Raw genomic sequence first — 24,643 nt, forward strand, 5'->3', positions numbered from 1 at the left:
TTCTTACATAGCTACCTTCTCCCCCTACAAAAGACTTTTGTTGATATCCAGAGCTATGATAATTTTTTGTAATGGGCCATACCTTCTTTGGTTTATTCATCTCTCTAACTTTAGTTCCAGAATTGGGGCTTTGAGTCAGGGCCAGGTTCTACTTCCTGCTGGACTTATGGGTGGGAGAATCAGCCTTGCTTGGTCTCCCCTTGAGTCATCTGGGTTTCTGTGCTGACCTCTACCTTCAGGAGTTAGGCTTCACTGGCTTTTTGAGGCTCGAATGCTGGATCTTTGGGGCTCTTTATGGTATCTCAGGACGGAATGCTAGTAATTTCAAAGTCTCTGGGTGCCTAGACTGTCTGGACTGAGCAATGTCACACCATGACAATTGCTGCCACTCCTGATGGCTTCCAACCACCCTGGAGATTTCTCAGGGGAGCCTTCCCTTGTTGTCTCTGGACACAGAGCCTTGAAGACCACTTATCTTTGGTTTTAGTGGGAGACTAGTAACTTGTCTGCCAGTACTGGTGGTTTATTTTCCAACTGTCCAGTCTTTTGGCTGACTCTTCTATGTAGTTCTGAGATTGAAAAAGTAATTTATTGGGGGCAGCTAGGTGGCGCAGTGGATGGAGCACTGGCCCTGGATTCAGGAGTACCTGAGTTCAAATCCAGCCTCAGACACTTGACACTTACTAGCTGTGTGACCCTGGGCAAGTCACTTAACCCCCATTGCCCCGCAAAACAAAAAGAAAAAGAAAAAAAAGAAAAAGTAATTTATTATAGTTTCTCATTGGATTTCTCAATTATTATTTGGTCCAGTGTGAATTTCCAATTTTTGCTGCAGTACTAGTGAGAGTTAAGTATTCTGCTTCTGTTCAGACAGAATCTCAGCTAGCAGTCCCCTGGAAGGGACTTTATAATAATTTAGTCCAACCCTATTAATTTTTTTTTTTTGGCAGGGCAATGTGGGTTAAGTGACTTGCCCAGAGTCACACAGCTAGTAAGTGTCAAGTGTCTGAGGCTGGATTTGAACTCAGGTATTCCTGAATCCAGGGCCGGCGCTTTATCCACTGTGCCACCTAGCCACCCCCCCCTATTATTTTTCCAATGAAGTCTAAAAGGAGGCAAGTAAGTTATCCAAGGTCATCCAGGTGATAAGTAGCAGAGTCGATATTTGAAATCTGGACTTATTAATACAAACAGAAATCTGCTTTGGCCCTCAACACTATAGAAATGTCACCTATGTGACCCCCTTAGATTAAAATGAAAATGGCCCATATGGCCAATGTTTCTAGTTTCACACCAATCTTTCGATGTCCAGATTTAGCAGATGTTTCCCCTTAACTTTAATAGCCAAATTTATGCTTCTTTGATCAGACAAAAAGTGACTTTCATTCAAAGACAGAATGAAATAGCCACATATAATTTCAGTGCTGAAAGGGCTCTCAAGAGGTTCAGCTCCAATATTTATAAGCAATGGAATCGTGACAAATTACTTCCCCTCAGTCTCAGTTTTCTATGTCATAAAGTGAAGATAATTATTTTTTAACAATACCTTATTTAGGGAGCAACTAGGTGGCACAGTGGATAAAGCACCGGCCCTGAATTCAGTAGTACCTGAGTTCAAATCCGGCCTCAGACACTTGACACTTACTAGCTGTGTGACCTTGGGCAAGTCACTTAGCCCCTCATTGCCTTGCCCCCCCCAAAACAAACAAAACAAACCAATTGTTTTGGGGGAAAGAAGTTTGTAAAAGAAACCGCCACAGAAACCTGAGTAGTTGTTAATATTTCCTAGTTCACAGGGTTATTGTGAGAAAAGTGCTTTGTAAACAAAGTCCAGAGGTTGTCTCCTTAAAGCTCAGGTTCCTTCTCCTGAATGGTTTTAAGAATGAGTGCTCTCCTGGGGTCCTGTGCTATAGTACCCACATCAAAGCTTAACCTGAGGTTAATGTAAACTATCTGCACCTATGCCAGTTATCTTATCACTGAGGAGTAAAACTACTTCCCACACCGAAGGTAACAAGACTATACTGACTTCCCAATAAAGACAGAACTATCTAAGAAAGACAAGGTTATGGGCTGCCATCCTACAAACAACTCTTGAGACCAGTTACAAGACCCACAAATTATGACAATACCCATGCCATGACATATAAGTTAACTGGCCTTGATAGACATCAGATTCCTCAACTGCAAAGTGGATACCTAGCTATGTCATATGGTTACTAGGGTTACTATTGGTTAAAATGAGAAAATGAAGAGAAATTTATATTTTGCTAAATATAGAGTACAATATATGAAGTTTTATTATGATTTGTAAATGCAGATAAGAAAATGTGACAGAACCTATGTAATTACCAATTTCATGGATCCATGGGCCTTAGTTTCCTTCTCTATAAAATACAGATTGACTAGATGACTTCTAAGGTCCCTTTCAGCTTTTTTTTAAAGCTATACTACCTTTTAGGTGGAATAGGAAGTAGAGTTACGGTTGTATCAGTGTAGAAAATTCCCTGTACCAAGGCAGGTCCACAATTCAACCAGAACTTGTAGTCCTAGAGAAATTCCTGAGGCTCTGAGGGGTTAAATGACTTGACCAGGGTGGCAAAACTAGGACACGCCAAAGGTTTGTTCATGATTTCAAGACTGTGACTGTGCCTACTACATGCTATTTCCTCACTTATGGTTGTCCTTGTTACCAAAAATTGCAAGGCTGAATTTTTTCTTCAACAAGCACATTTATTTTTAACAAAACAAACATTTATATTTTAATTAGGAATGGGAACTTAAAAACAAGCCAAAAAATACCCCTTCAAGATAGGTCAAAATGAAAAATGAAAAATATTATAGTAACACAACTACTCCTTCAACTTCATCCTCTATATCAATATAACAACAAAAGCAAAAAGCTTACATAATGTTCAAGTCCCAAATGTCTTTTCAATTAAGAATGATTTCTGGGAATGGATGAACACATTAAGGTAAACGATGCAATGGAATACTGCTAAGTCATAAGAAATGATGAAATTGTCAGAGAACGAGGAAAAAAGTTATACAATAAAAACAATCCTAAAACCAAACAACTCAGAAAAACTTATGAACTCTAAACACAATAACCAACTATGACTTCAGAAAACAAAAAATATCAAGCATGTTACTCACCTCCTGACAAAAAGGCTATCAACTCAAGATGCAGAATGAAATATTTACTTTTTTGGACATGGACAATAAGGGATTTTGTTTTGCTTGACTATGCATATTTGTTACATGGGTTTATTTACATTATTTTTTTCCATTGGGGAGAGAAAAAAAGACTTTTGTTAATTGAAAAAAAAATTAAAGGAAAAATGTAGTACTTTGGAAAAATTTCTATACCTACAGATACTACTGTTTAAAGAAACAGACACCAAAACCCAGGCCATAATCTGGATGCTTACTGTCCACTGGTATGATTTTCTTTAAAACTTTGTAAGCAAAAATGTTTCTAAATAGTTCACACTTTGCCCTAAAATGTATTGTGTATATAATAAAGGTATTCTTGTTGGATGTTCATATCATAGCTAATTTTTTTCCTTCAGGAGTTTAAGGAGTAACATTCTTCCTTAGTTATCTCATTTGTGAAATTAAAGGGTTGAATTAGATGAAAACTATAAGGTCCCTCTCCAGCTCTCATATTCTTAAATCTATAATTTCATAATGTGTCCATTTTAGTTATGAATTTGAAAACAAAAACAAAAAACAGACGTCTAAGCAAAGGTCAACAGGAGAAATTAAAAACATTTGACTTTGTAACCATTACTTCCTTTTTATTAATGCAATAGAAAACACAGTTTTCTCCTCTTTTCAGTTCCCAAATTGAAAACTCCCATTTATCTGGAGTCTAAACTGAAAAGCTGAAGTACTCAAATTTTTCATAAGAGAAGTCTGAGAGATTAATATTACTGAAGACCTGAGGTTCAAATGAAAACTATGACTGATTAGCACAGGTAACAAGATAACAATGGTCAGCAAGAAAAAGATTATGTAGTGGACAGAGCACTGGCCCTAGAGTCCAAAGGACTTGAATTCAAATGTGGCCTCTGGCACTTGCTACCTGTGTGACCCTGGACAAGTCTGTTAACCCTGATTTCCTCAAAAAAAGAGCAATGAAGGAAGGGAAACATAGAAAGAAAAGGAAGGAAGGAGAGAGAAAGAGAGAAGGAAGGAATGGAGACACAGAAAAAGAAGGAAGGAAGGAAGGAAGGAAGGAAGGAAGGAAGGAAGGAAGGAAGGAAGGAAGGAAGGAAGGAAGGAAGGAAGGAAGGAAGGAAGGAAGGAAGGAAGGAAGGAAGGAAGGAAGGAGAGAAAAAGGAAGGAAGGAAGGAGAGAAAAAGGAAGGAAGGAAGGAGAGAAAAAGAAAGAAAGAAAGAAAGAAAGAAAGAAAGAAAGAAAGAGAGAGAGAGAGAGAGAGAGAGAGAGAGAGAGAGAGAAAGAAAGAAAGAAAGAAAGAAAGAAAGAAAGAAAGAAAGAAAGAAAGAAAGAAAGAAAGAAAGAAAGAAAGAAAGAAAGAAAGAAAGAAAGAAAGAAAGAAAGAAAGAAAGATACATTACCTGATGCTAACTCAGCTTCATGAAGATGAGCTGGAAAAATGTCTGCTATCCTCAAGTAAACTTATGCTTCTACAACATTCTTTCCCTGCAGATACAAAGACAGAATGACACAAATTAGAGAAAAAAATACTTATACCTACCCTTGTACTTTTTTAAACAACAAGTCTAACTTTTGAAAGATCCAGGGCAATTTATACTCTTCACTTCGCTGGAGTTTTAATTTTATGAGCAACCAAATCATTAGACCCTATAAGCTTATCTTCTTAGATTCTGCTTAACTAGTAGTGCTGAATCACTAAAACCTACCAAGAAAGGATATGGTTACAACAACCAACACTGTCTGTGACCAAACCATTCAGGAGATAGACAAAGTTGGCCATCATAGTTAATGAAATTATTTTGTTGTATTTTATTTCCATTGCTTGTGAGGGAAAGGAGGAGACTGACTATCAATAAGTGATAATTACTATCATTCACATTTATATTGCTTTTTATAGCTTACCAAATTCTTTTGAGTTAAGACAAGTATTATCATCCATAAATTGAAGACAATAAAACTGAGACTCAAAATTTAAGTGACTTAACCTTATAAGATTGCAGCTAGGAAGTGGCAAAAGCAGGTCTTCTGCCTCCAAGTCCAATAGTTGTTTTTTGAATTTTATAATGCCATGATGAACTTCAAATTGTGAAAGCTATCCTTCTCAAAATTCAGTAATAGCAGTAATAATATCAGCAAATAGTAACTTGCATTTTGATAGTGCTTAAAGGTTTACAAATTGTTTTCTTCACAACAACCCTGAGATAGAGATTAGGAAATGGTTCAGTTAAGTGTACTGCTCCTAAAAATTTGCTGCTGTGTCTAGATGGTCTGTTTTGGGGATACTGGGAGTATGTAGGTGTTCCAATGCTTTCTTTCAATCTAAATCAGCAAGAATTTGATCAAGTGTCCTTTCTGAGCCTTGATATCATAATACTAATAAAACTAAATGACATCTATGATATCTGGAGCTCTGTGTTCATAACCCTGCTCTTACATCAATATATTTCTCTACTTGAATGCTTCAAAATATACACAGATGATGTATATGTATATATAATATATGTATAATGATGCACAGACATCATTATCACTGATCTTTTAGTTTGACACAACTTTAAATTTTGATTCCTTTGCTTTTCACAGCAGCTATTTTGAAAGCCATATACATACAGTCATATCCATATAGATACATGGATGTATCCATATTTGTGTATATACATATGTATATATAGAGAAATATATTATATATATATATGAATTATCATTTACCAGAAAATACAGGTTTAATCTCTTCTGTTGTTGCTTTCTTCTACCTCCTCCATACTGTACCTTTATTTTACCCTTCATTTGCAAGTACACTGATGTTAATTTATGTGTCTCATGCATATTACATGGGTCTGTGGCCAGGGAGGGGGAAAAGTGATGATTCATATGGGATAGATGTGAAGCCAGGTTAAGACTTCATGACAGCAGTCACCACAGCCTTAACATTAAGGCTGGGAATGCTATAATAGGTCTGATCAGTGCCCCTAAAGACAAAGGATTTACTTGTGACTATGTTATGGATAAGGCAGCTCCCATCTTGATATCAATAGCATCAAATGGTGACAATCAGTCATAGAATCAATAGCAGGGATTTTGCTTAATGTGGCCGGCTGATCCACAGCTCCCTGCCCAAGAAAGCCTGTTCCCCCCTCCTCCAAAATAGCACCAAGTACACTGTATATTGGGGTTTTTTTTCCAGGGCAATGCGGGTTAAGTGACTTGCCCAGGGTCACACAGCTAGTAAGTGTCAAGTGTCTGAGGCCGTATTTGAACTCAGGTCTTCCTGAATCCAAGGCCAGTGCTTTATCCACTGTGCCACCTAGCTGCCCCTTATATTGTTTTATATAATACTGACTTCTCTTGCCTCCCCTCAGTTTCCCTCTTCTCCTTCATTTACCTCAAATGGCTGTTTACCTTCTCTCCTCCCTTGCCACTTTCCTTCTTCTGCCTTCCTCAAATCACATCCTTTTCCCCATTCTCTCCACTTCGGCACTAGCAGCATCATTGGCCTTTGGCCTGTTCAACAAGAAAAAAAAAATCACAAGCACTCATTTAAAATTTCAGTTCTCCTTAGGTAGCTCTCCCCAGCTTATACCCATTAATAAAATTCTGATGTTTCCAACCTTCCCACTGTTTTGATTCCAGATTGATCACACTAGATTTTTATAATAAAACAACACAACCATCACATCATCTTCATTTAACTAACATCCTTCATGTGAAATGCTATTTGACATGATTTTGTACATTAAGTACATTGTACATTTTGTACATTAAGTCAACAGAAGGATATGATAGTCAAAAAGTTAATATGATCTTAGGTTATATTCCAGTCCAGAGGCAGTTTCCAAAACAAGGGTGGCAATAGTCCTGCTATACTCTCTGGTCAAAACACATCTGGAGCACCACATTCAGTTCTGATAATACATCTTAAGAAGCAAATTCCTAAGCTTGAATATATATAAGGGAATGCATCCAGGATGGTAACAATACTGGAGATCATGTCATAAAAAGATCAGTGAAGTACTTGGAAATAGCTAGTCTGCAGAAGATAAGACTTAGATGACACGATTACTATTTTTGTGTATTTTGAAGGACAATCCTTATGAAGAAGAATCAAATTTGTTCTAATTGGGCCCCAAAAGACAGACCCAGGACTGTAGATTATAGGATCATATATCTCAAGCTGAAAAGAATCTTAAGAGATCATCTGGTACAATTGCCTCATTTTACAGATAAGGAAAATGAGACTTAGGAAGGTTAAATGATTTGCCTAATGTCAACAAACATTTGGTGAGTGAATGAACTATGAACAATGTGTGAAAATTGCAACAGAAGGCTTTACCTTGAGAGTAGGAAAAACTTTGCAACGATAAAAGTTTTTAAAAAGTAGAAAGGGCACCCTTGGGAGGTGGTAAGTTTCTTATCAATGAAAGTCTGTAAGAAGTAGTTATATGATCATTTGTCAGGGACACTATACAAGGGACACCCTCTCATATAGAGATTAAACTAGATGATCTGTAGGGTCCTTTTTACCTCTGAGAATTTGTAAAAATCCATCTCTGAAAATGTCATGTTTAAGTGGAACCATTCAGGTTGAACATGCTTCAACCAAATTCCAGTTGAGAACTAGTTTTTTTCAGGGCCATTAAAAACAGTTTCACAGTAGTACTATCTTTCCTATTAGCCTATCTCCAGAAACTAAAGCTGAACAAAAAGAGAAAATGTATTCATTCAAATTAATTACTGAACACATAACAGGTACAATACTCCATAGGAATTTATAGACAAGTAGGAACAATAGTCTGCTAAATAAAACATGGACACACAATAAACTATAACGCTTCAAATTAGGTAGGACAAGTATGATTATTCCCATTTTAGGTATGAGGAAGTTAAATTTCAAAGAGGCACCTTGCCCAATGTTATACTGTTTGTAGAGGCTGAGGCAAGCAAGGGCTTAAATCTAGGTCTTTTGAATCAAAATTTCACTTTCTTTCCACTATACCAAAGCTTCTTAAACTGCAGGTCATGACCCCATATGGGGCTGTGTAACTGATTTGAGGGGGTTGAGAAAAATTTGGCAATAGTAAAAAGTACCCATTTTATATACCTATATACCCAAGGTCAAGTAATAATTTCTCAGGTAAAAAGGGGTCATGTGTGGAAAAAGTTTAAGAAATCCTAAGGAATACTATTCTAAGAGATATTAACAATAATACCATTATTAAAATTAATCGTAGCTCAGTTTTACACAGTGGTTTGTTTTGTTTTGTTTTGTTTTTGGGTAGGGCAATGAGGGTTAAGTGACTTGCCCAAGGTCACACAGCTAGTAAGTGTCAAGTGTCTGAGGCCGGATTTGAACTCAGGTACTCCTGATTCCAGGGCCAGTGCTCTATCCACTGCGCCACCTAGCTGCCCCCTTTACACAGTGTTTTAAAGATTCCAAAGTACTTTCTTAATGACAATGCTGTGAACTATGTAGTACAAGTATTCTTATTTCCATTTTCCAATTAAGGAAACAGGTTTGAACAAGCAATGAGACCCATTCAGGTAAGACGATGTTAGCATGAGGGATCATACCCAGGTCTCCTGCCTCCAAGTCCAGTATTTTTTTCATTGTACCATACTGGATCAAATAAGAGAATCAATAGTTTGCCCATAATTCAGGAGACAATGGAGAGTCACTGAAGGTTTCTGAGTAAAGAAGCAACATGCTAAAAGCTGAGTGTTAGGAAGATGCACCTGAGGTTTTGTGCAGTGGACCTGGGATAGAGAGATACTGGAAGCAGGTAATGAAATGAAAACTCATCTCTCCCTATCTTCTGGGAGAATGGCACCCTTAGTGAAAAAACCAAACCCTACCATTTACACCTAGTGGAGGTATTCCATTTTTCAGTAAAAATGAGAAAGGAAAGTCACAATTTTCCTCTCTATTGCTTACATTACCACTTTCCTTTCAGAGTGAAAATTAGATACAAAGCTTTTTTTCCCCTTAAAGCTGCTAACAAGTAACACTCTTTAATAACAAGGTTCTAAAGTCCCAATGTAGTGAACTTGCACTTAATATTTTAAATGCTAAGCACACTATCAAGCTAATAGGTCCAAGAGACACGATTTGTCACAAACTTTTATACCAAACAACTTGATGTTGTGGGTTCATAGGGTCATGAGATTTATAGCTAGGAGGCATCTCAAACTAGATGTCCTTTTTGTTGTTCAGCCATTTGAAACTATGTCCGACTCTCCATGACCCCATTTGGGGTTTTCTTGGCAAAGATACTGGAGGGGTTTGCCCTTTCCTTCTCTAGCTCATTTTACAGATAAGGAAACTGAGGCAAACAGGGTTAAGTGATTTACCCAGGGTCACACAGCTAGTGTCTGAGGCCAAATTTGAACTTAGAAAGAGGAGTCTTCATAACTCCAAGCCTGGCACTCTATCCACTGTGTCACCAGCTGCCCACAGATACCACTGTGTCCCCTACGCACCTCAAACTCAACAAGTCCAAAACTTTCCCCTAAACCCTGCCTTTTCTAAACTTGCCTTTTACTGGTAAGTTCGCCATTGACTCAGATACAAAATCTCAGTATCTGCCTCATCTACTAACTCTCACTAACCTTACATAGCAAATCCACTGCAAAAATCTTGTGATTTTTACCTTCACAACATCTTTCATATAATCTCGCCCCCTTTTTCCATAAACACAGTCACAATCGTAGTCCAAATCCTCATCACTTCTTTCTGCACTTTTGTAATGTTTCTTCCTTCTCCAATTTTGTTTCTTGCCTCAAGCCTGTCCCTACTCCAAACACACTCCATACAGCTGTCAAAGTATTTTTCCTGTAGGTCTGATCATGTCAACATCTAGCTCAACAAACTCCAGCGACTTCCCAGTACCTCAAGGATCTAACTTAAACTCTATTGTTTGACATTTAAAGCTCTTCGTAACCAGGTCTCTTCCTTCTTTTCCAGTCTTACATATTACTACTGTCCCTATACTCTTTGATCCAGCCATATTAGACCCACCATCTGCACCCTTGATCCCATCCCCTGCTGCTTTATCTAGCAGATTGCACTTATCTTCCCCTCTCTTTCTAATCTTCAACCTGTCCCTACTTCCAATCCCTTGACCCCTCAATTCTTTCCAAAGCCATCACATCACCCCTTTACTACTATTTCCCTCCCTTCTCCATTTTGACCCCCATGGTGAACTAGTTTAACAGCTCTATACTGGCCTCTCTCAAGACCATTGCTCCCTTTATTGTATCCCTGATCTTGCCTTGCAAAGCCTCTGCCCTGGATAACTCCCATCTGCTGCCTTTGCTTCAAACTCATATGCTGCTGAATAAAGCTGGAAAAAATCAGGAAACTGTGTTGACTGGGTCCACTACAAATTTGTGTTATATAGTTCAGCTGGGAACTCACTATGGCAATGCAATCCTTTTATACTTCCCTAATTAACTCACTATCCCATTCACCGCAGTGGTGCTTCCAAATTCTTTCATCCCTCCTCAAACCACCATGGCTCTCCCTCTCTCCAACTTCTCAGCTGAGAACCCTGCCTCATATTTCAATGATAATTTTTTTAAATGATGCCATTCAGCGAGAACTCCCTCTTCATCTTACATCGCCCAAGTGTCTTCTACCACTGTCTTCCTTCATTCTTGTCTCACATGAAGAGGTAACCATTCTACCCAAGGCAAACCCCTCTACATGCACAAATTTTCCTATTTCATCTTTTCTTCTCAAGAGATTACCCCCTGTGTCCTCCCAACTCTCCCACTCTTCAATTTCACCCCATCTACTGACTGCTACTAGCTATCCCTACTACCTATAAAAATGCCCATGTTTTCCTTATCCTCAAAAAATACTCACTTGATCCATCTATCCTCATTAGCTATAGTCCCATATCTATCCTCCCTTTTGTGACTAAACTTCTTGAGAAGGCCATCTATAAATAGGTGCCTCCACTTCCTTTTATACCTCTTCTTGAATCTCTGCAATCTGGCTTCTAATATCATCATTCAACCAAAACAGTCTCTCTAAAGTTAGCAATGACCTCTTGAGTTCCAAATCTAAGAGCCTTTTCTCAATCCTCATCCTTCTTGGTCTCTCTGCAGCCTCTGACACTATTGATTACCCTCTTCTTCCATTCCTGAAATGCATTCCTTCCTCACCTCCAAGAGGAAGACACTTGGAATCCTTGGTTTCCTTCAATTCACCTTCCACATAAAGCCTTTTCAGAACCTCCTCCCCACCTAATGCTCTTGAATTCATTTTGTGAAATACACACATAAACAGACATATGCTTTCTCACCATTTAGAATGTAAGCTTCTTGAGGGCAAAGGCCATTTTTTTGTTTGTTTATGGTTTTGTTTTTGGTTTTTTTTGGTCTTTGTATCCCCAGGCTTTAACCCAGTGCTTGGCACAGAGTAAGAACTTAATAAAGTTTAGTTGTATGATTATTATGGAGGAGAGATTTTCAGAAATGGAAGGAAACGTAGAGTTGTCACTACTTGAACACGAATTCCCTCAAGACCCCTAAAAAGTGGTCACCTAGTCTCTACCTGAAGATCTTCAGTGACAGGGAGCTCACTACATCCCAAGGCAATGTATTCTACTTTTAAACAACTAATTTTAATTGCTACAATCTGTCTCTATAATGTGGAAAAAATGGAATACTAATATATTGTTGGTGGAGTTGTGAACCAGTTCAACCATTGGAGAGCAATTTGGAACTATGCCCAAAAGGCTATAAAATTGTGCATATCCTTTGACCCAGCAATTCCACTACTAGGTCTGTACCCCAAAGAGATCATAAAAAAGGGAGAAGGATCCACATGTACAAAAATATTTATAGCTGTTCTTTTTGTAGTGGCAAAGAATTGGAAATTGAACAGTTGCCCATCAAGGGGGGAATGGCTGAACAAGTTGTGCTATATGAATGTGATGGAATGCTATTATGCTAGAAGAAATGATGAGCAGGCAGATTTCAGAAAAACCTGGAAAGACTTACATGAACTGATGCTGAGTGAAGTGAGCAGAGCCAGGAAAGCATTGTACACAGTAACATCAACATTGGATGATGCTGAACTGTGATAGACTTAGCTCTTCTCAGCAATACAATGATCCAAGGCAATTCCAAAAGACTTATGATAGAAAATGCTCTCCACATCCAGAAAAAGAACTATGGAGTCTGAATGCAGATCAAAGAAATTTTACTCCACCACTCAGTCCTGTTTTTTTTCTTCTATAGAGTGGGGCAAAAGTCATGGGGCGGAGAACTAGGTGGCAAAGTGGATAAAGCACAGGAGGGTCTGAGGTCAAATTTCACCTCAGACGCTTGACACTTACTAGCCGTGTGACTCTGGGCAAGTCATTTAACCCTCATTACCTTGACCCCCCCCAAAAAAAAAAAGTCATGAAGGGGTTTCAATATTTATTAACTCCTTTACTTTTTGTTTTTATTTTACAATACCATAGCATCATATAAAATATATATAGAAAATGAATTTACATTATGCATTATAAATCAAATTTCATAAATGGCAAACATACAGAAAAAATAATTTTTAAAAAGTTATTAAAATGGGGGCACCTAGGTGGCACAGTGGGTAAAGCACTGGCCCTGGACTCAGGAGGACTTGAGTTCAAATCCAACCTCTGACACTTGACACTTACTAGCTGTGTGACCCTGGGCAAGTCACTTAATCCCCACTGCCCCACCAAAAATAAATAAATGAATGAATGAATGAATGAATGAATGAATGAATGAATGAATAAATAAATAAATAAATAGAAAAAATTTGAAAAAACAACAAAAAACATCATGACTTTTGGCTCACCCTGTAGGTCCAAGCAAAGCAAGTCTCATTCCTCTCTAAATGACAACCCTTCAAATAAGTGAAGAGGAAAAAATATCCAGAATTGCCAAAGAAATATTAAATTCTGTTCAATGTATTCTATAGTAAGACAAAAATACACATGCATTTCAGAAAGAATTTTGATGTTGGTTTAAATGGAAAAAAGATAGTACTTTATGTGTCAACTTTTGTTTAACTAGATATGATGATTAACAGTTGAATTCCCTAAGCATTCTAATGAACCGAAAATTTCCTATGTAAGAACTGGATTGTGGGTAGGTTTTTTTTAATTTCAATTCATTTTTCTGATTTTTAAAAACATTTTGTTTTTCGATTAATTCTTCTGCACATCTTATGCATGTGCCTGAATGAGTAGGTTGTACTTATGACCTTTTGGGAGGGGAGTGAAGTCCTCCTTTTGGGTTAAGTGATCTTCAATATTATGATACTGTATAAGAACTCATTTGTGTGGTATTTTAAAAATTACAGGGGCGGCTAGGTGGCGCAGTGGATAAAGCACCGGCCCTGGATTCAGGAGTACCTGAGTTCAAATCTGGCCTCAGACACTTAACACTAGCTGTGTGACCCTGGGCAAGTCACTTAACCCCAATTGCCTCACTTAAAAAAAAAAAAATTACAAAGCACTTTCCTTATGATACCCCTAGGAGGCAGGTGGGGCGCAGAGTTTAAAACTTGCCTCAGATCAAAGAGTTATTTATTATAAGTGTTAGTGCTGGAATTCAAATCTGTGTTTTCTAACTAAAACCTATGAGCCTTTCATCATTATGCTACCCTGACTCTAACTTATGATTAAGGCAAGATCAGAATACAGAGAGTTTCAATTGGTTCAGCTACATTGAGCAAGGGATCCATATAGATTATTTATAGATTATACAGAGGAATCCTATAGGCAGGAACTGGGAACCATAACTAAACACTTAATAAATATAACAGTTACAATGTGGGGAATAAAAACGCCCCACCCCTCAAAAAAGGTCTTACCCTCAAGGAACCTACAGCCAATCAGGGGAATAACAATTACATATATTTATTTTTATATGTATATATATACATATATATATTTATATGGACATTTGTATGTGTGTGTATACACATATACATATATGGTAATGCTAGTAGCTAGGTGGATTAGTTGAGGCTTTATGAAGAAGGTGACACTTGGCCTGTTGTTAGTTTAAAAACTAAAGGTAAGGGGGCGGCTAGGTGGCGCAGTGGATAGAGTACTGGCCCTGGAGTCAGGAGTACCTGAGTTCAAATCCGGCCTCAGACACATAACACTTACTAGCTGTGTGACCCTGGGCAAGTCACTTAACCCCAACTGCCTCACTAAAAAAAACAAAACAAAAACTAAAGGTAAGGAGAGAATGAAGTATAACCAGGTATGAAGGTGAGGAGTATGTGCAAAAGCAAGATGGGATTTATATTATCACATATGAGGGAAAAAAGGCAGTGAGTTTGGCTACTACTTGAGAGTGTGAAGGGGAGTAAGTAATAAGGCTGTTTTTTCAATTTACCTTCCAACCATAAACTCAGTTCCATGCATGCCCCAAAGAGGGCATTTTTGAATTCTTAATATAAAGACAAGTCTGGCTCATTCCCAAATCCTTGCCCTATCCCTTACCCCACAAAGCCAAAGAGTCCAAATCTCTCTTTAGTCAGGAATACCTCTAGCTTCAAGGATTTAAAATTTCATCAATCTGAGTCTTCCACTCACAGTTCATGGACAATACATGACTTGGTCGAATTTCATGAATTTCTAATGCTGAAAAAATTCATCTACTATTAGTTAACTGTCTGGTAATGAGCTTCTTTGCATTTAGTTAGGCTGGTCCACCAATGAAAGATGCATTTTGCTACCTAGCTCATATTCAAAGACTTTTCAGCTAGGAAGAATCAACCAGAGCTCAAGCTTTATTGGCTCATCTTTCAAAACTCACTACCATGCCACAGAACAATTTTGGTGGAGGCTAGTCAAAATTAAGTTTTTGTCAAAATCCTCCTTTCTGCCTCTTTCTCCTTTATATTCGCCACTTTAAATTTAGAAAATTACAGCTATCATAGGTTTAGAGTTGGTAAGGAACCTTAAAGAACATTTCCTTTTAGAAATTCAATTCAATAAGCACTTATTAAATACACATGAAGTATTGTAAAAATTGAAGCAAAGGAGTAAGAGTGATTACAGAGATAACCTGTAGTAAAACTGACCTTTGAACCTAGGTCTGATGACTTCAAATTCAGTGTTGCATGTAATACCATGTATCATTGCTATTCTTGGATTAGATATGCCCCATGTAATTGAGCAGCTCCTCCCTATACTCTCACCAAGACCTTGCAAATTCATCAGTCCTCATCCTTCCTTCCATTCTAAGACATGTACTTGTAAGCAGAAATTCTAAGGCATCTTCTGAGAAAGCTGGAAAATATGTAGGATAAAGTGTGGAGGCCAGGCCTTAGATCAAACAAAATGCTATTACAGGGGGCAGCTAGGTGGCGCAGTGGATAGAGCACCGGCCCTGGAGTCAGGAGGACCTGAGTTCAAATCTGGCCTCAGACACTTAACACTTACTAGCTGTGTGACCCTGGGCAAGTCACTTAACCCCAATTGCCTCACTTAAAAAACAAACAAACAAACAAAATGCTATTACAACAACAACATCCTCCTCAGAATAAGTACCTCAAGGATACCTAGTCTGGCTTTTCTAAATACACCCCATTTCCACTACTATATGGATCTGATACTGCAGTTAGAGCTATCTTCTCACCAATAAGAAGCATACAAAATGGCTTAACCCATTTTGCCTGCACTTAAAAGCTCTAATTTGTGTCATGAAAATACCGTACCTCATTAAAAAATGTTCAATTAAACTTACAAAATGAAATTTAGCATAATATACCTGGCAGCTCATTTTTGGTGTTCATTATATGTAATCTCTATGTTCTTCATGTTCATTTCCTTATTCATATTATGTCCCTGCTGACTTCCATTCACTTGCTAATACACACCTAGTAGTACAAAATATTCTTAACATTTGTATTAACTTGATCAAAGGGTAACTGTGAAGATCAAATGAGATAAAGAATTTTACATTACTTTATAAACACTAAAATACTCTCAAAATGTCAGCTATTATGATTTCCGTACATAAAACCAAACATACAACACCAAAGCTTCATTCCTACACATAATTCTTATTTTAAAAAGAAAAGCCCCCAGACAGAAGAGTCCAAGAGGTCAGGCATCATACATGTAGCTAACAAATATATAAAAATAACTTTTTAAAGTATTTCTGCTCAGGTCTAGCTCAAAATTAAAATGGAGTGGTCACAAATTGCAACCTAACACTTTATAGAGTTAAAAAGAAGGAGCAGTTTGCCACCAGGGCTGCACACAACAATCTGATTCGACCCAACCCAAAATGCAGCAAAAAATAAATAAAATGGCATGCTGTAATGGATATTCATGAAGAGCTTATCCTAATTTAAAAGAAAACAAATCTAGAGTTCTTACTGCATTAATTCATGTGCGCCTGAAAGAACATTTTTATCCAAACTGTTATATTTTCTACTAAGGTGTTAACATTTTTCAGGTCTGTTCAGAAATACTGGAAATTTAGAGAGGGAACATTTTTCAAATTAATGTGGAACTTAAAAGTCATATTCTAAAACTCCTGACTACAAGAAAGAACAGTAACTGTAACTGACTTGGGGAGGTAAAGAATATTACAGTAATATAGAGCTCTGGGATATTTCACATGCAGGATTTTTAATCAATTTTTCTAGATTTGGTGGCTTTCATCTTAAGGATGCTTCATTGCATCTCATGGACAAAGAGAAGACTTGTTTTGACAAAGTCCTAATTAAGGGGTTTTAACGTTACAGTTCAAATGGCTTGCCACCACTTCCTCTCCCTTCTCCCTTCTCCCTTCTCCCTTCTCCCTACTCCCTACTCCCTACTCCCTACCCCCAGCCCCTGGTGTTTATAATAAAGAAAAGATGAATGATCATCAAAGTGAGGCAGGAAAAATGATTTTGCAATTTGCAAATCTATCTTACTAAATAATGATACCTGTTTCAGGTAAACTTAAAAAAAAAAGGTCTTTTCTTAAATGATCATCAACTCAGTGCTCAAAATAAAAGTGTTAAGAGTTTTTTTCCCTCTTCCCTATGACAGCTGGCATTTTAGGAGGCATTAGATTTAACAAAAATAGCAAGGCACTCATTCCTCTGATGACAAAAAGACCAGAAAGGCTAAGAATATGAACCAACTAGGGGACAGTACCCCTAGAAATCAGCATAGAATTCTATTAAAGATGACCAATTAAGCCAAAATCAGTTTCTAAACTAGATAATCTCTAAGGTGGTTTCTAGTATCATGGTAGTGTAAAGATCACTGGCTGTAGAGTCAGAAGACCTGGGTTTAAATCCTAGCTAGTATCTGTGTGACCTTGGACAATTTACTTTACCTAAGTTTCAGTTTCCTCCTCAGTAAAATGTGGAGACTGAACTGGATGGACCTCTAAGGGTCCTTTTCAAATCTAAATCCTATGAATTACTACAAAACATTAAGGGGGTACAAATAGGAGTTTCTGAACAGGCTGATAGCTTTGGCAAAGATGAAAACCAAGAAAAATTAAATAAAATAACATAATAGGTTTGTGAAACTGAACATTTCTTGCTGAAAAATGACACTTCAATGGCCAAGCAGAGGTCCAGGTATTCCAAGAATCAATCTACCCTATAGCTGGGTAGGCACTACTCATCAAATATTAGCCAGAAATATAGGAAAAAGGGAAAAAAGGGGAAATATTTTCCTAATAAGTCATGTGTTTTAAAAAATCCATTCTAGTTATTTAGTGGACCTACACTCTCATTTCAATGAATCAGAGAATTTCAAAAGTTGAAAGGGACCTGGAAAGTCTTTTACAAAACAGTCCTGATTTGTAGTCATCTAATCTCTGCTTCAAGATGCCTAGTGATGAGGACATTCTCAGAGATCACTTTCCATTTTTACACAGCTCTGATTTTTTGGAATTTTTTCTTTAAACAGAGCTGAAAATGATGATGGATCCAAACGAATGAACAAACATTCCTCTGTAGCCATTTTCAATTGCTCCTAGAATAAAACAGATACTCCTTAGCCAGGCATTTAAAGCCCTCCACAATGTCTCCTACCTACCCTTCCAGTAGTACTGCTCTCCTTCCATCAAAATGGATTGCTAGGGGTTCACGTCCACGACATTCCACATGCTGTTTCTGTACCATGTTCCCCATTCTGTACCCATGTTCTGGAATTGAAGTCTTTTTACCCCCACTTCCGAGCACAGCTCAGGCACCCTCTTCCCTGACCTACGACACTCATCAGCACTCTTTATCTCACAAAATTATTTGGTGTTGTTTACTATATCCTTTGTATTTACCTATATGTATACATGTTGCGTCCTCCTACAACAGAGACTTCCTTGAAGGCAGAAGTTATTTTGTTTTTGTCTGTATCCTCCCTTGCACATGAGGGATTTAGTGGGCATTTGTTGAAGTGACAGACCATCCCTCAAAAGCCTAGTCTACACTATGAATAACAATGATTTACTTAGCCAACTCAAGCACTTAATTTTAACATTCACTGTGCCATAAAGTGTGAAAGCTGGAAGAAATAGCCTCATGATCTTGGATGAGGAAGAATTAACACTGGCAATACCGGGCAAGAAAAATCTAATGCTAGTTGCAGTTTTTCTTTTACAGGCAAGAAAAGAAAAGGAGTTAAAACTCTTAAAAATGTTTGCCGACAAAATCAATAGGTATTTTTTAAGCTCCAACTATATGTCTATCATCGTGTAAAGTGATGGGAAAAATAAACTGTCAAAAGATTTCCAATCTAGTTTAGACAAGAACACATGAAACAATTAGAAAATATTATCACGCAAAATATTTAACAGATTTAAACTGAATGGTACTGGTGGTGATCTCTTAATCAGAAATGGGAAATAGTTTATATAAACTAAATAAGGTACTTAAGAATACTTGTGCTTAAAAGAACTCTGAGGGGGGAGGGGGGAGGGAATTCCAAAAGGGCTGAAGGAAAATAAGCAAACTCTCAAGAGGCAGTAAGGATACTCTAACATGTATATGGTATTTTCACATATATTGACAATAATTCACATTTCTATAGTGCCATGTGGTTTACAAAGTGTTTTCATCACAACACTCTAAGTAGGTAGTACAAAAGCCTATGATTTCCATTTTATAGTACAGTAAACTGAGGTCCCAGCTAAGGAAATAACTAGCTAGAAAGTGGTAAGAGTCAGGATTTGAACTCACTTAATTCTGATTCCAAGTCCATTATTCTTTTCACTATACTACAATATCACTCATTTGACTACCAAATTCAATTCCTTTAATCTACTTGATAGTATAAAGAGATATACTGACTGGGAAATACCGCTTAAACAGGCACAGTAGGGATAGATCTTGCTTTATATTATTTTTCTGCATCAATGTCTCATCTTTCAATTAGACTGTAAATTTCTAGAAGACAGGAACTATATTATGTTACTTTGTATACCACAATGAAGCTACTAGTAATAGCTAAATGTTTTAAGTATCTTATTATTTCATTTGATCCTCACAGTTCTCTGAGGTAGGTGCAATTGTTATACCTACTTGGCAAATGAGAAATCTCAAGAACAAAAAGTAGCACAGTGCTTTCATTCATTTATTCACTCATTCAATAAGCATGATTTAAGGGCCTAATGACATTTTTTCTTTAAATATGGAAATGTGCATGTGTATTGATGTTTGTCAAGTTCATAGTTTAAAAAAAAATTTTTTTTTGAAGAAAAGATGCTTAGTAGCACAGTAGATAGAACACTAGCTCTGTGACTGTGGAGTAAATCACTGAACCTTTCTTTTTTTGGGGGGGGGGGGTGAGACAATTGGGGTTAAGTGACTTGCCCAGGGTCACACAGCTAGTAAATGTCAAGTGTCTGAGGCTGGATTTGAACTCAGATCCTCCTGACTCCAGGGCTGGTGCTCTACCCACTGTGCCACCTAGCTGCCCCACACTTAACCTTTCTTACTCAGTTTCCTCATCTGTAAAAATGAGGATAATAAATAGCACCTACCTCCCAGGGTTGTGGAGGATCCAATAAGATAATATTTGTAAAGTTCTTTGCAAACCTTAAAGTACTATATAAATGCTAGGTTATTATTTTCATTACTGTATGCAGAGAACTGTATTAGGCTTTGAAGAGAGACAAAGGCTTGCTGATGGCCAAAGTAAGACTTTGAAAAATTAACTATAGAAAGGCTGGTATTTTATAAAGTCAGATTAAAGAGTAGGTTGTATATACCAAGTAGGTCAGATTAAGATAGATTGTATACATAAAAACTTCTAAGAAGATGTTACAGTAATTCAGATGTGAACTGACTGAATTTGGACCAAGGTTTATGGCAAGAAGGGAAGAGGAAGGATTCATTTCCGTTTCCAAAAAAGACCTGACAGGACTGACTGACATAGAAGAAGGGGAAGGTTGGATTAATACGTAAAACCTGGGGGCAGCTAGGCAGCAGAGTGTATAAAGCACTGGCCCTGGATTCAGGAGAACCTGAGTTCAAATCCGACCTCAGATACTTGGCACTTACTAGCTGTGTGACCCTGGGCAAGTCACTTAACCCTCACTGCCCCCTCCCCACAAAAAAAAAAAACCAACAGCAACAACAAAAAACCAACCAACCAACAAACAAAAAACTGTGAGACCAGTGTAGAACAAAATTTCTAATAGCTTCTACAGTTTGTTTCAGAGCTGTCCTGGAACAAAGTACAGAAAGGGAGTAAAAATGCCAAACTCTAGCAATCTGGAATTCTCTGATCTCAGGGAATTTTTTGTGATTACTGCAAAGGGTCCACAGTACAACTGTCTTTAGTAAAATTACACAATTTTTCTTAGCTGCACTATGTCGACCTCTCTTAAGCGGCATGCAGAACACCCATTACAATTCCTTTAGGTACTGTATATGCCCAAAAGGTTGACTGCTTTCAGAGGAAAAGTGATTATATAAAGTTGTGACAAGGCACACCCAATCTTGGACATATTTTACTCAGAGAAAGAACACGATCACTTTTACTTAGTAAAAAGTATCAAGATATAATGACCTCCTGGACAATTCAACTAAAAGATGTAACGTACTGACCTTCAGCACAGGCTGAGTCTGCAGGAATTAATATGTAATTGAAATGGGACTTTCAGCCTTTCAAAACAAAGAATTAAACCTCTGTGAAAAGAGGTTTAAGATGACCAGGATGATCTTCATCTCTGAGAAATAATACATATCTCTGACCTGGACCAGGAGTAAACAACATCTCTACAAGTGTCAGAGGTGAGAAATCTAGTAACCAATAAATCATCCTGATCTGTGCCTAAGTCTGAGGAGGTAGGAAGTTGGGGGAGAAGGGAAAAGAGAAGTCGCTAATACATTACAGCATTGGTTTTCAGAAGGGATTTTGGAAGAACCTAAAATTATAACCACAAAAACTGTCCTTTTGAGAGCTCCTGACCAGGGTACAGTAGGAACAACCAACCCAGGCTACTTTCAAACAAACAGGATTGGGGGGGGGGGGAGGGTTAATAAATAGTACAGTGGGAAAAACAGTGGATTTACATTTAGAAGACCTGGGTTTGAGCCCCAACTCTGATACACTAGTAAGTCACTTCCCTTCTCTGGGCCTCAGTTTCCTCATCTGTAATATGAGGGCATAAGTCTCTTCATCTATAAAGGTCGATGATTCTTTGATCAATCTCCCACAGGAAGGCTAAATATTTCCCAGGGGTTAGAAGAGGAGCGCTGGATTTCCCCTTTCAAGTAAACAGCTGCCGGCTTGGATAACTGTCTCTAGGCACTTCGGACAGACCAGTCTTCAACGCTAGCCCAGATCCCTAGTTCAAGAAGCCAAGTGAGGACTACGAACTGCCAATCAGCTGCCAGTATTTTTAGATTCTAGCTCCACGATATCTCCGGAGTCCAACATTCTCTCCACTCCCCACCTATCGTCTCAAATCCGTCCTTCACACAGGTATGGCACTCTCACCCTAAAGCTGAGGCCTGGCCTGAAGGTTCCTTACTCAAGAACATAAACTAGCCTCTGGGATAAAAACACCAACTTCTTAGTTCAGCCTTTAAGGATCCCCACAATGTGGCTCCAACTTGCCTTTCCGGGCTTATTCCCCCACTCCACGCCCCTTCTCCCACTTAAGTTCCAGCCAAACTAGACTCTTCTCTACTCCCTGAACAGGACTCATCTCCAGCTTCCGCGCATTTGCACAAACGGGATAGGTCCCTCTCCTCGTCTCCACCTTTCAACATTTTCCCCTTCTCCAAGGATCAGCCCAAGTACCACCTCCTCCGAGAAGCCTTCCCTAACCCTCTCAGCTCAATGTCTTGGTCCTCTCCATCTCTGCTCCCCTCTCGGCCACCGCTCCCCACCTCGGGCTCCGGCCCCGGCAGAAGAGGGGCACCCGCTCTTCCCCATCCTCCCTCCCCGCCCCGCGGAAGGCTGTGGCAGGCGAGGAAGTGGAGCAATTGGGGAAGCAGCTCGGGTCCGGCTCCTCACCCTCCCTCCCCCGGGGTGAGCTGAGCCGAGGACCCGAGCCCGGGACGCACTTCGACGGGGGCGGACCCGGAACCCCCGCCAGCCAGTTCGGAACCCCCGGGGGTCCCCGCCAGCTCAGGAGAGCCCGTCCGGGCCAGCGGCACGGTCCGGGGCCGCCTCCGTCTATCCGGGCTAGCGGGGCTCACCTGGGCGCTGGCCTCTCACATCGCTTCCTCGGCGTCCGCCTCCGCCAGGCCCCGGGCCCGTCCCAACCGCTCCCGCCGCCGCCGCCGCCACCGCCGCCTCAGACCCTCGTCCACCCGGAAGCGCTTCCCTTGAGCCCCGCCCCCTCGGGCGCCACCGCTTCCGGCCGGAGGGAGGGGCGGGGCGGGGCGCGGAGGAGCTCCCAAGGGCCCTGGAGTGCGCACCCGCCTAGGGTTCTAGGGGCTGTGACAAGTCCCTGGGGCCACTGTCTCGTCGTAATAAAGATGAGGAAATTGTGTCGAGCTTCACCACCAGTCGGGGACCCGATACAACCCCAAATCTGGACGCAGCGGTTCTAGGTACTAGAACCGGGACCCCCGGTTCGGCTCCCCGGGCTGACTGCCCGCGATGTCAGGCAAGTTGCTGAAACTTTCCGGGATGTCCGACTCACGACCCCAGAGGCTCCTTCCAGCCCTGCTCCCCAGGCCCGAGAGCCCTGGAGGCACGAGCAGAGCCTTCGGACTCAGGTTCAAATTCTGCCTGCCTCTTCTGCTGACCCGCAATGGGCTCTACCGTGCCCTGCCTCCCTGTGGGCCTCCCTGTGAAGGGACCCGGACTTGGCTGATCTTAGACTGGGAAGAAGTCCCCCGGGGCCCCTGCCAGACCCCGAGCAACTACAGTAGAAAAGTGCCTGGACTTCTTGGGCACTGTCATGTGGCCCCTGAGCAGCATCCTTTCCTGCCACGGTCACAGCTCCCCGGGGCAGACACCGCAGGGTAAAGGAGCCCCCTGGCCCCACATTTCAGGGGGACATCTCATAGTCTTAAGAGTCTGTGTTTGTATTTTGTCAAAATTCAGCACACAGCCATCCAAAGTGCTTCCTAAGCACTAGGGAGACTTTTTACTTGCGTGAAGCATCTGTGTTTTTCTTTGGTGTCTATACTTCCTCCAAATTACCCCTCTCTGATGGAAACTATGGGCTTCCTAAAGGTGTGGCAGAAAAATTTTATCGCATAGTCCTAAGTAGCGCCGATAAATCTGAACTTGACTAGAGGGATCCCAGGACTACAGAAAATACTGTATCACCAAGCTCATGACTGAAGCAGTTAACGAGTAGCTGACAGTGTGCTGATGGGGGTGGGGTGAGGGGAGAGACCAACAGGGCACTGATAAATACCATAAAGGGTGGATAGGGTGAGATAAAGGGGCAGCTAGGTGGCGCAGTGGATAAAGCAGGGCCCTGGATTCAGGAGTACCCGAGTTCAAATTCGGCCTTGAACACTTGACACTTACTAGCTGTGTGACCCTGGGAAAGTCATTTAACCCTCACTGCCCCGCAAAAAAAAAAAAATAGGGTGGGATAAGTCTAAAGGAGAGATGCAAGGAAAGTCCTAGAATTTTAAGGCATTAGGGACAGCTATGTGACTCAGTGGATAGAGCACTGGGCCTGCATTCAGTAAGTCAAATTCAAATCTCAAACATGTTACTTAACCACTGTTTACCTCAGTTTCCTCATCTGTAAAATGGAAGTAATAATAGTACCTACCTCCCAAAGTTGTTCTGAGGCTCAAATGAGATAATTGTAAAGTGCTTAGCATAATGCCTGCACATAGTATATGCTATATGAATGTTAACTATAATAATAATTATTATTACTATCAAGACTTGGGGGATGATGGTGAAGATGGAAAGTTTAAGGGAAGGTTCCAAGGAATAGGAGGCATCCTTACCTGAGCCCTGAAGAGACAAAAATTCAACAGGCAGAAATTCCTATTAAGTTCAAATTCTTTATCCAAATCCGT

At 39.7% G+C, this 24,643-nt stretch overlaps 1 protein-coding gene across 3 annotated transcripts in view; it reads right to left on the minus strand.

The window, feature by feature from the left end:
- The window catches only part of ZBTB34 (zinc finger and BTB domain containing 34), a 34,499-nt gene extending 11,559 nt beyond the window's left edge, over positions 1–22,940 (minus strand). The window contains exons 1-3 of one of the 3 annotated variants that reach the window (XM_043987128.1): positions 22,844–22,940; positions 6,583–6,684; positions 4,584–4,668 (exon numbers count right to left, since the gene is read on the minus strand). The gene's annotated coding sequence lies outside the window, so the exon portion shown is untranslated. Of the gene's footprint in view, positions 1–4,583; positions 4,669–6,565; positions 6,685–22,843 lie in introns of all 3 variants that reach the window. The other 2 variants (XM_043987127.1, XM_043987129.1) reach the window with 2 other exon arrangements.
- Positions 22,941–24,643: the final 1,703 nt, after the last annotated feature.

The sequence above is a fragment of the Dromiciops gliroides genome, chromosome 2, assembly GCF_019393635.1.
Source record: "Dromiciops gliroides isolate mDroGli1 chromosome 2, mDroGli1.pri, whole genome shotgun sequence".
Classification (NCBI taxonomy): Eukaryota; Metazoa; Chordata; class Mammalia; order Microbiotheria; family Microbiotheriidae; genus Dromiciops; species Dromiciops gliroides.